Raw genomic sequence first — 14134 nt, 5'->3', positions numbered from 1 at the left:
ATATCATATTTATCTTTTAAATGAGATTAAAAAAAATACTTGACAATTAGAGATAGGATAAGTGGTAAACGGCCGCATTTCAATCTTATAAATATGCACTCTGAGCTACTTTGACTATGCCTGGAGTCAAGTGCTTTTCCAGGCCTGTTCCAGATGTGAGAATTTGGGCTATAGTACCGTTTATCCATAAATACAATGTATCTGCCTTGGAGCAGACCACCTCTGACCCAGGAAAATGTCAGCTCCAGTCTGGCTATCTTGCCACCTATAAATTCAACCCCAGATTTTATTTATTGTGTCTTTTCTTCTATATTCTCTCCTCCTTCCCTTGCTTTTATTCATCTTATTTTTCTTTTTTTGTAGGAGGTGAATGTAAACTTAGCTTGATAGAGATGAATGAGCATGATATTGCACCTAGGGAGCCAGGATCCTTGTCTAGTTCTAAACTAGGTATCTTAGGCAAGTCACTTCAGTATTCTGGTCCTTCATTCCTTCATTCAGCAAATATTTGCTGAGCTCCTACCATGCAGTAGAGACTGTTCTAGGTGCTAGGATGCAGAGATGGATAAGGTGCACTTTTGGACCATGCACCTGGCCCCTCTGTCTGTACGTCAGGAGGCTGGGTCTTAGGACAGCAGCTGAAGCGGTGAGTGGGCACAAGTCTGTGGCCCTCCCCACACAAGGCAATGTGCTAAGTGTGGGCACCGTGACAACAGAGGAGCCCAGGAGCAGGAAGCATGGAGTGTGGAAGCGAAAGAACGCTCTGTCGGATGGTGTCAGGGAGCCAAAGGTGGCAGCCGTGACTTGGCTCTGTGCCCTTGGACAGGGCAGGCTGCTGCCAGGGCTACCATGGTTAGGAGGCAAAGCCACTGTGTGAATCTGCGGTGGAGCATCAGGTGGAGCTAGCTCACCAACGTAGCACGATTTTTTATTACAAACAACCAACTGCCTAAGAATCGCAAGTATTCGGGCTCACCTTAAGCCTTGGGTTGGAGAGACAGTAAGTTTGGAATCCAAGGAGAATCCAGTGAATTTGAAGCAAATCATTTCATAAAATCAAACCCCTAGTTCTGTGGAGGGGTTCTTCTTTCTCTCCCCAGGACCTAGCATTCATTATACCCTGACACTGAACGAATATATGAATGAAAACACTTTATGGAACCTAGATGTATATCCTAGGGAGCATCTCCTGGGTGGAAAATTGGGAGAGACTGGTGAGCAAGAGGTGAACATTTTATCTCATAAAATAATAATGACACAGAATGTTGCAATGGAGCGACGAGCCTTAGCAACACTTTTTACTCACCGAGAGGACTGTGAGCCTGGATGGAGTCCAGCTTTGGAGGGGAGGAGGGGAGCTCTGTCCCAGGCCCCTCTCCAGGGCACTCTGAGGAAATGAGTCTCCTACAAGCATGAAAACAGAGGAAGGAGAGATTTAGCACAGCGTGGTGGCTGATGAAGGTGGGCACCAGGCGGGGGGCAGAAAGAGGGCAAGGTTTAAAGTCAGCGATTAGAAGGTAGAGCTTCACTTTCACATTTTTGCGACTTATTCGCAGCCAAGCCAAAGATTTTCTGAGACTCAGCTTCCTTCTTTGTAAATCAGGGATTTACTGCTGCCACCCCGCTATTCTGAACTTCTTCCTGTTCAGAGAATGTATCAATACTTGCATTAGAGATTTACTTGGATAGACACATTCTTCTTTTAAAACACAAATACATGCTGATAGAACCAAGTGTTTCAATCAAGAGAAACACAAAGTATCTTCTCACTCAAACTTGAAGGGGACAGGATGCTGCGTGCTCCTGGAGACAGGGAAGAGCGGTCTCTTATTTGGGTGGCGCTGGATTGACAGGTGTTGAGAGTAACGATTCAGGAAGAGACTGGTGGGCAGGTCTGATCGTATAAGTCTCTGGTGCAGATAATGACATGAGGAAACTGGTAAGGGCTTGCTTGAGCACCATTCGGAGAGAAAGCAGGTCACCCGCGGTGGTAACAGTCCAGCCCTCAGCAGTGAACAGCCGGGGCTCCTCTTGGCAAAAGAAAAGCTGAGGGGAGAAGGACCCCAGGTCGGAAGAAAGACAGATGCACCTTTGGATCCTGGCTGTGCTCTGATCGGTGACCCTTGTTTGTTTCATCTGTAAAATAGTGATTATATTTAACTATACGTATTGTTGGGAGGATTAAAATGAAGGATATATGTCAGTTCCTGGCAAGAAGTAAACACTCAATAAATTATAGACAGTATTATTTATGATGAAGACTTTTATAGGAAGGATAGGGAAATTCATGGCTGCAAGTGAAGTCAGGAAAGGACTCAAAGAGGAGTGGGCTGGGGTCTGAGTTAACAGATGAAATTTCTGACCGGAAAATGTGTTGCATCAACAAGTAACATGGCTTTTTAATAGGTCATCTTAGAGGCTGGGGCATCTGACTGGCCCAAAAGGAGTCCAGCCTGGCTGGGCTGTGGGTAGGAAAGATAATACTGCAGGTACGCGAAGTAGTCTGATTTGTAGGGCTCCACTGTACCCTCGGGACAAAAGGGGGGGTTGGGAAAGCCAGGTTTGCCAGGTCCTGATGACAGAGTCCAGACATGACTAACTGATACCGGAAACACAGTGCCAGAAAATTGATGCCCTACAAAATCAGAGAGGAGATCCGAAAAATTCAAAATCATGGTGATGGAAATAAAAGGATGACCAACAATATAAAGATCAAAATATAGCTGCCAGATGAGTGGACCAGACAATAGATACTGTGGAGTTTGGCCGAACTGACCAAAGTCCTAAGAGCACGTGCTCTGGAGTTGGAGTTCTCGAGTGTGCACCCTTGCTCTGTCAGTTACTAATGATTTGAGCTGGAGAAATTTGCACCTCGGCTTCCTCACCTGTAAAGTGTAGGACTTTTGTGGAGGGTGTAGGAGTATTGTGAAGTCTCTGGCACACTGTAAACTCTCAATAAATGTTAACTACAGTTATCCTCCTAGGGACCCTGAGACTCCACGCGGCTGAGATTCTGATGGATGTGGCAGGAGTCTCTGGAGGACTTGCTCTGAGGAGTGGCAGTGAAGTATGTGTAAGAGTGATGGAAAGCAATGATCAGGGAAAGAAAACAACAGATGAGCCGAAGAGACAAGAAAGGACTCACCAGAATTTCCTATAGGATGAATGATCGGAAGGAAAACAAAGAAACTGGAACAAAAGTATCTCAGCCATTGTGTGAAAGGAAACGAAATAATTCAAACCACAATCAAAAAAAAAAAAAAGTGCCAACAAGTGGTACCGAAATCAAAACGAAGACAAAATGTGCCCCAGCTCCACCAGAATGGCTAAGATGAAAGAGACTGGTAGTAACAAGTACTGGAACACAAGGAATTGCTGCTGGTAGGTGTGCAAATTGGTACAAATCCTTTGGAAAACTGACGGTACACCCTCAAGCTGAACATATGTGTGACCTAGGACTCAGCAACTCTACCCCTAGGTGTCTACCTAACAGAAATGCACATCATTTGGTCACCAAAAGACATTCTTGCTAATAGCAGAACTAATCATAAAAGCCCCCAACTGGGAACGACCCAACTGCCCATCCACTGAGAATGGATGGACACACTTTGGTGTGTCCTCACAGTGGAAGACTGTACAGCAACAAGATGAGAGATTTACCACAACATGGATAAATCTCATAAAACTGAGCTAAAACAATGGACACAAAGGAGTGCCTAGTGTGTGATTCCACAGGATTCCATTTGTATACAGTTCAGAAACAGGCAACACTAATTTTGATGCTAGAAGTGTCTTGGTCCGTTCCAGCAGCTATAACACAATACTGTAGACTGGCTGGCTTATAAGCAACAAACATTTATTTCTCACAGTTCTGGAGGCTGGGAAGTGCAAGATCAAGGCACCAGCAGATTCAGTGTCTGGTGAGAGCCTGCTTCCTGGTTCACAGATGGCTGTCTTCTTGCTGTGTCCTCACATGGCAGAAGGGGCAAGGGAGCTCTCTGGGGTCTGCTTTATAAGGGCATTAGTCCTGATCACCACCAAAGACCCCACTTCCAAAGACCATCACATGGGGGACTGGATTTCAACCTATGAATTTGGAGGGGGACACAAACATGCAGTCAGTAGCAGAAGTTAAGACATGGTTATTCCTGAGGGTGGGCTATTGATCTGAGATGGGCACAGGCTGGGGAGAGGGACTGGCCTTTGGAGGAGCTGAGGGTGTTCAATTTCTTAATTTGGGTCATGACTCCATGAGTATGTTCAATTTGTAAACATTTAACAAAGCATATACTTATGACTTATATATACAAAGCATATATAAGTACTTAATTTGTCAATAAAAATTTAAAATAGTTGCCCAAATTAGACATCAATAAAAACAATCTTGAAAACTCTTTGTCTACTTGCAGGTGTAGCTGCTTACTGTCAGCTTTATGTTGGTACAGACCATGATTTTGAACCTCATTTTCCATATTTATAAAGAGTGGATAATAGTACCTGCTTCACAGTAGGTAATATTGGTGAAAGAGCTTTGAAAATGGTGAACTCTCATACAAATTGCTAGGGGGAGAATGCTTTGTCCCCACTCCCTATGTTTCCTTTCTGTTAGCACAACAGCCCTGGTCTGCCTTGCCCACAGCTTACTCCACCCAGGAGGGTGAAACTGATTGGTAAGTTTGGCAAGTATGATACATCCCTCTTCAATAATTCCCTGTTGGAAAACTCCCTGTCTAGTGCAAATGGTTATTGAAGTTTAGGGAGTTTGAGTGCATTCTCCAAATTTAGGCAGATAATAAGTGACAGGGATAGAATTTGAATTCAGGTCTCTGATTACAAAGACCATGCTTTTAAACATTCTGCTGTATTGCCTGCCTAATAAGTAAAGTATTAAATATAAAATAGATGCTGAGTTGTATGGTACAGCTGAGAATACAACAGGAATTCAGGGAAGGGAGTGTTCTCTTTTGGGATCGGTTGAGGATGGCTACACAAAAGACTATAGGGTCAACTCCTGCTAAATTCTCTCTGTGTAAACCTCAAGAGCCAGTGCAGCTGGAATTAGCACCAACCTCCTTCCAGGGCATACTAGAAGAGGGGGTCTGTTGTTGGCAAAAACAGCCAGGAGTTTTTCACCACAGTGCCACTTGGCTGGGCCCCAGCACTTACCCAGTTTCTGCCTTGGTTTAGCTACAGTTTGTCATTTACCTCTGTTGGTGTTTGCCTTCGAGTTCTTCTGAGACTTACCTCATAAGCGATTCTAAGGTATGAAATGGGACAGGAGGCTTATTTTCAAGCACCTGAAGTCTGAGAATATGCAGAGGGTATGTTAACAGCATTTTATAAAGGAAGTTTATTTGTTTTTCTGAGGCACCATTTATAATCAATAAGCAGCATTGATCTTGGATATTTAGTTAGATGGGTTTTGACAACTTTATACCCATGCAACCACTACTCAAAATGAGATATAAAACATTTTTATCACCCCAGAATTATATAGTATGCTAATGTGTGTGTGTGTCTGGCTTTTTCAATCGACAGTGTTTTTGAGATTCATCCATGTCATCGCATTTATCAATAATCTATTTCTTTTTCTTGCCAAGTAGTATTCCATTGTATAGATACACCACAATTGTTTATCCATTCTCCTGTTGGTAGACATCTAGTGTTCTTCTAGCTTTTGGCTATTATGAGGAAGGCTGCTATGAACATTTTTATGAAAGTCTTTGTGTGAACGTATATTTTCACTGCCCTACGGTAAAATACCTAGGAATGGACTTGTTGGGTCACGGAATAGATGTGCGTTTATCATTATAAGAAACTACCAAACAATTCTCCAGAGGGTTGAGCCATTTTATATTCATACCATCAGCGTTGTTCTGCACCTTGAAAGAAAACTTTTTATGAAACCATAATGACATTTTAGTAAAGCATATTTATCACAGTGCCTAGGCTGGGAAAGATTTCTGTGGGAACCATTTGGAGGGAGGAAAAAACAGCAAACAGAGGGGAGTGGATTGGCACTCTCCAAATAGCATTCACCAGGAAGCCAGCCCAGGGGGACCACGTGGGCAGCAGGCGCCATAGCTACCAATCAAGGTTGTGCTCTCAGCTGATGACATTCGCTCCACATGCCAGGCCCTCTGTCCACGATCCAAGTAATCTGGGTAACTTATTGTTTTTGCTCAAGTTGCGCTTCATTGAAATTCTTTTTGGAGTGTCCCTTTTGGTCACAAGCTCTCTTTCTTGTCTGGGAGCCAAGATGTGAAGCTTATTTAGTAGAGCAAGGCTTTTTGAATTTGTGCTGCTGGCTTCACCTCCAGTTGCGGTATCAAAACTGACTAGCCTGCCCCCACTCCTGAGCAGCTTTCCCTTGACTTCTACAAGGTGGAGAGCAAGTTGTTGTCCATCTTTTGGCCTTCTCCCCTTAGGTTACTTTTAACAAGGTTTCAATTCAATTAGGCTATTCAATGGAGGGCAAAGCCTTTGGCTCGGCTTTAAGATGATTTCATTTTGAGACAAAACTCACTCTCTACGAGTTTTTCTTTCAGGTTACCATAACAGGGGACAGAAATAGTACGGAGTAGCCCCCTAAGGAATTAATCTTAACCTTCTGCAGGCATGACTGATCCTGGCTGTATTGATTCTATTGATTCTATCCTATTGATTCTGTCCTGTTTGTAAAAACTCTTGCTAAAGTAGGTGACCGGCCATTACTGATTCCTTAGCCAGATTCTGGATGAGAGGTGGGGCTCCAAATTTGGGCACAGCCAGGTTTCAACTCCTGTTACCTTATTCTCTTCCTCTAATTGGTACTCACTGTAAGTGCTTGCTAATAAAAACACAAGCTCCCATTTTCTTTTCCTCCTTCCTTACAATGGAGAATTTGTCCCTCTGCTTATCAGAATCAAATTCTTCCACATGTATTCTGGATCCCATTCTCAAAGAATGTGTTCAACTGGCTATTATCTGTAGCAGAAATAATTCTCCTCCTAAATTCAGGCTTCTGTCTTCTGATATATACAGTTGTTGCTAGAAAGTGGCTGGCCAGCTGGAGACTGTGCTTCTCAATCTCCGTTGCCTTCAGGTGAGGCAGCGGAGGTGACCAGTTCTTGTCAATAAATGTGATGATGAGTGACATGGGTCACTTCTTGACCAAGTAGCTTAAAAAGCAGGACTGCTTCTTCTCCCTTTTGCTCACTTGATGCAGAGGGGCACAGCAAAGTTGAAACTCATATACTATACATAAGCGATCCACAAGATGGATGGAGCCTGGGTCTCTGACTCATCGGTTGGAGAGACCCACCTGCCATTAAGAAGTTCTCTGTTAAGAACTTTATGTGAGTGAGAAAAAAATTCCTATTGTGTTTGACCTACTATATATTGCTGAGTCCTTCTGTTATAGCAGGTATCATTACCCTAATTAGCACATTATTTTTCTTTCCTCTACATCTTTCACATTTCTCTCTGTTAGAATCTATCTGCATTCAACATGACCAAGCATCTTCCATCTTAAAACAAAACCAGACCAAAAAATAACCTTCCTCTGATTCCACATTCCTGCCCAGTTTTCTCTTGACTTCCTTTCTTAGACAATCTTATTAGGAAAGTTCTCTGTGCAGTCTTAACTGCCTGCTTCCCATTCACTTTTAGCCCAATTCATATGGCTTCTCTGCCACCACTCCAGTAAAACTGCTCTTGCTGAAACCCTCAATAAATGCCATATTTCCAAATCCAGCAGACACTCTTTGGTCCTCACTGTAACTCCCAGGGTTTAACACAGTCAGCAACTCTCTCCTTCATGACATATTTTCTTCTCTCGGTTCCTTGAAACAATCTCTTATGTGAATGACAAACAGGCATTTTGAACTTATCACATCCAAAACTCTTCTCCGACTCATCGCAATAAATGGTACTTCCATTCACCTAGTGGCTCATGCCAGAAATCTGAGGGTCATTTGGGACACATTCTTCTTTCTTACCATTCATAGCCAATCAATCACCATGTCCTGCCAATTTTATCTCCTAATTTTTCTCAAATTTAGAACTCTTCTTCATCTCCATTTTCCTCCATGACCCCTTCCTTTCTCCACATTTAAGATTAAAAATGTAAATCAGATAATGTCACTCCCCTCTGAAAATCCTTTAGAAGATTTCCACTGTCTTAGGATAAATTCCCTAATCCTTAATATGGCATATAAACTCTTATATCGTCTTGCCTTGCCTTGTTAGTGTTATCTAGCACAAACTCCCCTTTGCTCATTATATTCTTTTAAATCTTTGAAATCAACAAGTTATTTCCCACCTCAGAACCTCTCTAATTGTAAGGACAAAAACCAACTCAAACAAACTTAAGCAAAAAAGGGAATATAGTAGCTCATGTAAACAAGGAGCCTAATATGTGGCTGACTTCAGACATGGCTAATTCCAGAAACTCAAATTATGATCTTATTGCTCTGTTGCTTCATCTTTTAGCTCTGCTTATCTTTGAGTTGATTATTTCCATTTGACATGAACTGTCTTAACGGAAGCAAGATATCCACTGTCAAAGATGTTGGTTTACGTAATGAAGAATTAATCTTATCCAAAGAGAGGTCTGGCCTTTGGCTTCTGGGAAATAATCTTTAGGCCCTTGGAATGTCATGCTTGATAAGAGTGTCTCTATTTGCCTGGGGGCCATAGGCCATCCGGATAGTAGCAATATGTGTTAAGGCGAGGGCTTTGATCCATATCAACAATGTGTGTTAACATGACTTGGAGTCATGTGGTATCAGTTGATCTCTGGAGAAACTGGAAACTGAGACCCCCCCCCACCTGGGCAATCAATCATGCTTAGGTGATTAAGCCCCCATGAAAATTCTGGACACTGATGGTCAAATGAATTGCTTGATTGGCAACAGTCTGTGCATATTATCACACATAGATATCAAGAGAGTAATGCTATCCTGACTCCACAGGGAGAGGACAACTCAGAGCTCCAGGTCTGATAACCTCCTGGCCTATGAGTCTTTGCCTTTGGCTGATTTTAATCTATATCCTTTTCCTGTAATAAACTGTAACCATGAGTACCGCAGCTTTCAGTGAGCTCTGTGAGTCTTTCTAGTTAAATCTCAAAACTGAAGGTAGTTGTGGGAACTACCAAATGTGCGTTTGGTGTCAGAAGTGAGGATGGTCTTGTGTGAACTGTGCCCCCTCTAACCATACAGTTGGCTAACTATTACACTTTTATTCATTCTTAGCTTAATAACTACAGCAAAATGATTCTGTTTATCCTGATATTCTAAAAGAAAAGATCCAGGGGACACCTTGGCTGGCTAGCTTGACATAAGTGCCCATAAGTGGGGGAAAGAGTGCTGTGGTTAGTCCCAGTCAGGTATCTGCCTAAAAACTATGGCAGGGCTTCCCTGGTGGCGCAGTGGTTGAGAGTTCGCCTGCCGATGCATGGGACACAGGTTCGTGCCCCAGTCCGGGAAGATCCCACATGCCGCGGAGCGGCTGGGCCCGTGGGCCATGGCCGCTGAGCCTGCGCGTCCGGAGCCTGTGCTCCGTGACAGGAGGGGCCACAGCGGTGGGAGGCCCGCGTGCCGCAAAAAAAAAAAAACTCTATGACAGAAATGGGTTCCTCACAGGAGAGAAGGTTTAGGTTACCAAAAGAAAGAAAAGAAAAAGAAGGGGGATAGGGATGCTGGGTGGACAAAAATAGCAGACACTCAATATGGCTCATTTGCACCAGCCTTTCCCTCTTCCGGGAACACTCCTGATTCTTACCACCTCCACCATCACCACAATTTTCTAACGACGAAGTATATTGTCATTTGGGTTTCAGTTTAAATGTCACTTCACTAGAGAGGCTTCCTTCAATCAAAATACAAGTTCCCATTAGAGAGTCTTACAGCTCTTGTCAGTCTGTGATTATATATTCCCTGGCATAATGATTAGTTTAGTATCTTAATGTCCTCTTGACTCTGAGCATGTCTATACTATTTATCATATAATAGGTACTCAAAAACGTCTGTGGAAGGAAGGAATGAATAAGAATGAAAGAAAATGTGTCAATGGATTGCCTTCATCTCAGATCTTATGCTAACTCTTCAAAGTTTCTTTCTTAGTAAGAGGTCAGTAAATGAGTATCTAGTTAAACTTTGGACTCTGTTGTTGGAACCAACAAAAGGAACATGCCCCAATTTTTCAGTCAGGAATTCAAGAACTGCATAACCCTTAGAAGTAAAAATCACTGGGTGGGTTAACCTTATCATCCTTTATTGAAACAAAATATGTAATATTTATTTGTATGGACATATCCCTCATGATAAACTAATAAAACTATGTGCCTCACCTTGCGTAGTGATTTTATCTGATTTCAGCCACACAGTAACCCAGTGAGCTAAGTAATGCAGGCAGATGTTTCTTTCATCTGTTTAACAGATGGAAAAAAAAAAAAGCTGGGGAATCAGAAAGGTAAGATGAATCAGGATCACATGGAAAAGTTTGTGGTCAAAACAAGATTCAAGATTATTAATCAGGGCTTCCCTGGTGGCGCAGTGGTTGAGAGTCCGCCTGCCGATGCAGGGGACACACGTTCGTGCCCCGGTCCAGGAAGATCCCACATGCCGCGGAGTGGCTGGGCCCGTGAGCCATGGCCACTGAGCCTGCGTGTCCGGAGCCTGTGCTCCACAACGGGAGAGGCCACAGCAGTGAGAGGCCCACGTACCACAAAAAAAAAAAAAAGATTATTAATTAGCCATCCTGGAGCCTAGTTCTATACTCTTTCTATCAACCCAACGTTGCTCATTCTGTCAATCTTCCAGTCAACACACACTGCTGTCTCCTTCAGCTGTGGGATGTGTCAAAAGTCACACAGTATTAACATAGTAAATTTGAATATGAATAAACTTTAGATTTTCCATATCTTGTGGACATTTCGGATTATTTGAGGTTTTAGCATTTTTTATGACACCCCCTGATTTTCAGTCAGGGACTTACTCCTTCCCACCCCACCCCCCCATTCTCAGTTCCCGTGGTTCTGGTGATTTTTTCCATCCCCAACCCAGAGTTACTCTGGCCAATGAGAGCTTAGCCTTCTCTAGGCTGTAGATTTAATTAACGGATGACACATGGCCCATAACAGCCATTAAAATTCAAGAGAGCCTTTGGAAGAGTGGCAGACATTCTCTCTCAATGGGCGTGAACCTGAGACGATATGAAGCTGGAACTCCTGCAGTCATTTGCTCCCATGTGGAAACTGAGACTGAAATCAATCAGTTGAAATGAAGAAAAACCATATTCTTATGATACATTTTGAACCCTGAATCCAGCTGTGCCTGAAGTCCACAGTACCTCTGGATTTTAGTTACACAATTCAATAAATTCCTTCTCTTGGGTAAATCAGTTTGAGGAGGATTTTCTGTCTTTATCATCCAGAAAGATCTTAACTAAAATATCCTATAATAATGTACTGTCACTCAATTGCATTCCATACCTTTTCTTGAAAGAAAAAGAGTGGAGTTAGGGTTATTTTCTGGAGAATTGCATTGCAGACAACAAGGGACTGGCTTCAGAAAACAAAACAAAACTGAGAAGTCATTTTACTAGGATTTAGTTGCATACTCCTTGGGTCTGAAAAAAACTTTATGTGGTGCCATTCTCCTTCAGGTTAGTAATAAGAGGCCACGTCCTCTCACCTCTAGGACCAACTTAATCCCTATTGCTAGACTCTAACCTCGCCAGCTGGCAGGGCTTCCAGAATTTTCCCCAGTGAAGTTTGATGCTTTAGATGGCCTTAGCACAGCTGAAATTCCCTCTAGCTATCTAGACCCACACCCTTCTTTTTTCTATCAAATGTCATTGCAAATCTGTCCCAGGAAAAACTTGCTACAAGTCTTTCCAATCTTAGAATAGAATTTCTGGGTACCATCCATTTGCAAATAAGATGTCTGTCCAAAAGTTAAGCCTAACCAATGACTCACTTTTCTGATTGCCAGCTTCACAGGAACAAGAACAGGGGGGAATGTTATAGGAATTCTTTTAAGGTCAGATGAATCTAGTACACAGAACCATTTAGTTGGCAATAATGGTTTCAACACAGGATGCTTTTAGACATTCTCTTAAAATTTCAGTGTTTGGTAACTCCCAGGACAAGATGAATTTAGTCTGTACCCTGGTCAGTGAATTTAGCAATTACTTTTCATTTGCCAAAACGATGAACGTTTCAACCTTCTAGAAACCTAACATTACCTAATTGGATGTCATATTTTTAACAGATGATACAAACGTAGCGAATGATAATGGTTGGGTAAAACTTTTCTGTAACCAGTATTTATAAGAATTTACATAATAAGTTGTGAGGTTGTGCTGGTTCTTTTCAACAGATTGTACCTTCTAAAAGGGGGAAAGTTCTAAAGAACAGGCATAAATGAATCCTTCTCACATGTGAGTTGCATAACTCATGATACTACTACTTAAACCACGCATGGCCAAGGACATAGAGCCATGTCATTTTCTAGGCTCAACAAAAATAAAAGGGAGGATTGCCCTTGTTAGTCTTTTTCCCACAAATATTCCTAGGATACACATGAAAATAATACTAAAAAAATACAAGTCACAATGGTTTAGAGCAGAAAATACTCTGAGCTCAGAATTAGGGGACCTAAACTCTGTTCCTGTGCAACCCTCAGCGGGTTACTTTTCTTTGGGTCTCTCACCACATATAAAATGAGTATCAACTACCAAGGAAGCACTGAGCTATAAATTTGGATTACTGAAGCAGAGGGATTGCTGATGTAATTCTTCTCGGTTTCAGTTCTGTGCATGGATCTAAACACTAGATAGAAGATAGATAGATGATAGATAGATAGATAGATAAATAGATGATGGGTAGATAGATAAATAGATGATGGATATCTCAAAGAACTTCAAAGATGATCAGGTTAGCAAAAATAAATTAGCTGGGAGAAAAGAACCTGAGTGTGAACACTTTTCATTCATTCCTTCACTCCTTCACAAATTCTTTTGAGCACTTAATTAGCCAGGCACTACTACTAGCACTTAGCCAGGTGTTAAGGATACAGCACTGAACAAAACTTATTTTCTAGAGGTGAAAATACATCCTCATCAAATATGTAAAATGGAATGTGTCAGTTTGTTTTCTATGTCTGTGAGTCTGTTTCTGTTTTGTAAATAAGTCCATTTGTATCATATTTTAGATTCCACATATAAGTGATATCATATGGTATTTGTCTTTGCCTTCCTTACTTCACTTAGTATAATATCTCGGTCCATCCAGGTTGCTGCAAATGGCATTATTTACTTCTTTCTTTATGGCTGAGTAGTATTCTACTGTGTATATGTACCACATCTTCTTTATCCATTCCTCTGTCGATGGATATTTAGGTTGCTTCCATGTCTTGACTATTGTAACTGGTGCGCTATGAACACTGGGGTGCATGTATCTTTTGACTTAAAGTTTTCTCTGGATATATGCCCAGGAGTGGGATTGCTGGATCATATGGCAACTCTATTTTTAGTTCTTTAAGGAGCCTCCATACTGTTTTTCATTGTGGCTGCACCAGTTTACCAAAGGGGAAAGAGGGTAGGGGAGGGATAAATTAGAAGTTTGGGATAAGCAGATACACACTACTATATATAAAATGGATAAACAATAAGGTCCTACTGTCTAGCACAGGGAACTACATTCAATATTTTGTAGTAAAGCATAATGGAAAAGAATATGAAAAAGAATATATATATATATGTGTATATATATATATATATATATATATATATATATATCTGAATCACTGTGCTATATACCTGAAACTAGAACATTGTATATTAACTATATTTCAAAAAAAAAATAGGGAGTGTCAGAAGGTGATAAGTGCTAAGTAGGAAACTAGAGCAGAGGGGGAGACAGGGAGTGCTTGAGGTTGCCCTTTTACATAAAGTGTCACAGAGAAGATGGCATTTGAAGAGAGACCTAAAGGAGGTGAGAGAGTAAGTCAGGCTATTTCCTACGTAGGAGTAGCAAGGGCAAAGGCCCTGAGGTGAGCGTGTTTGACATGTTTTAGGAGCATATGTTGCTGGAGCACAGTGAGCAAAGGGAAGAGTGGTAAGGATGAGATCAGAGGGGAGGAAAAGT

Source organism: Delphinapterus leucas, chromosome 5 (genome assembly GCF_059928025.1).
Source record: "Delphinapterus leucas isolate spDelLeu-1000000601 "Yukka" chromosome 5, BTC_Dleu_Yukka2, whole genome shotgun sequence".
Lineage (NCBI taxonomy): Eukaryota > Metazoa > Chordata > Mammalia > Artiodactyla > Monodontidae > Delphinapterus > Delphinapterus leucas.
This window is presented reverse-complemented; position numbering follows the sequence as displayed.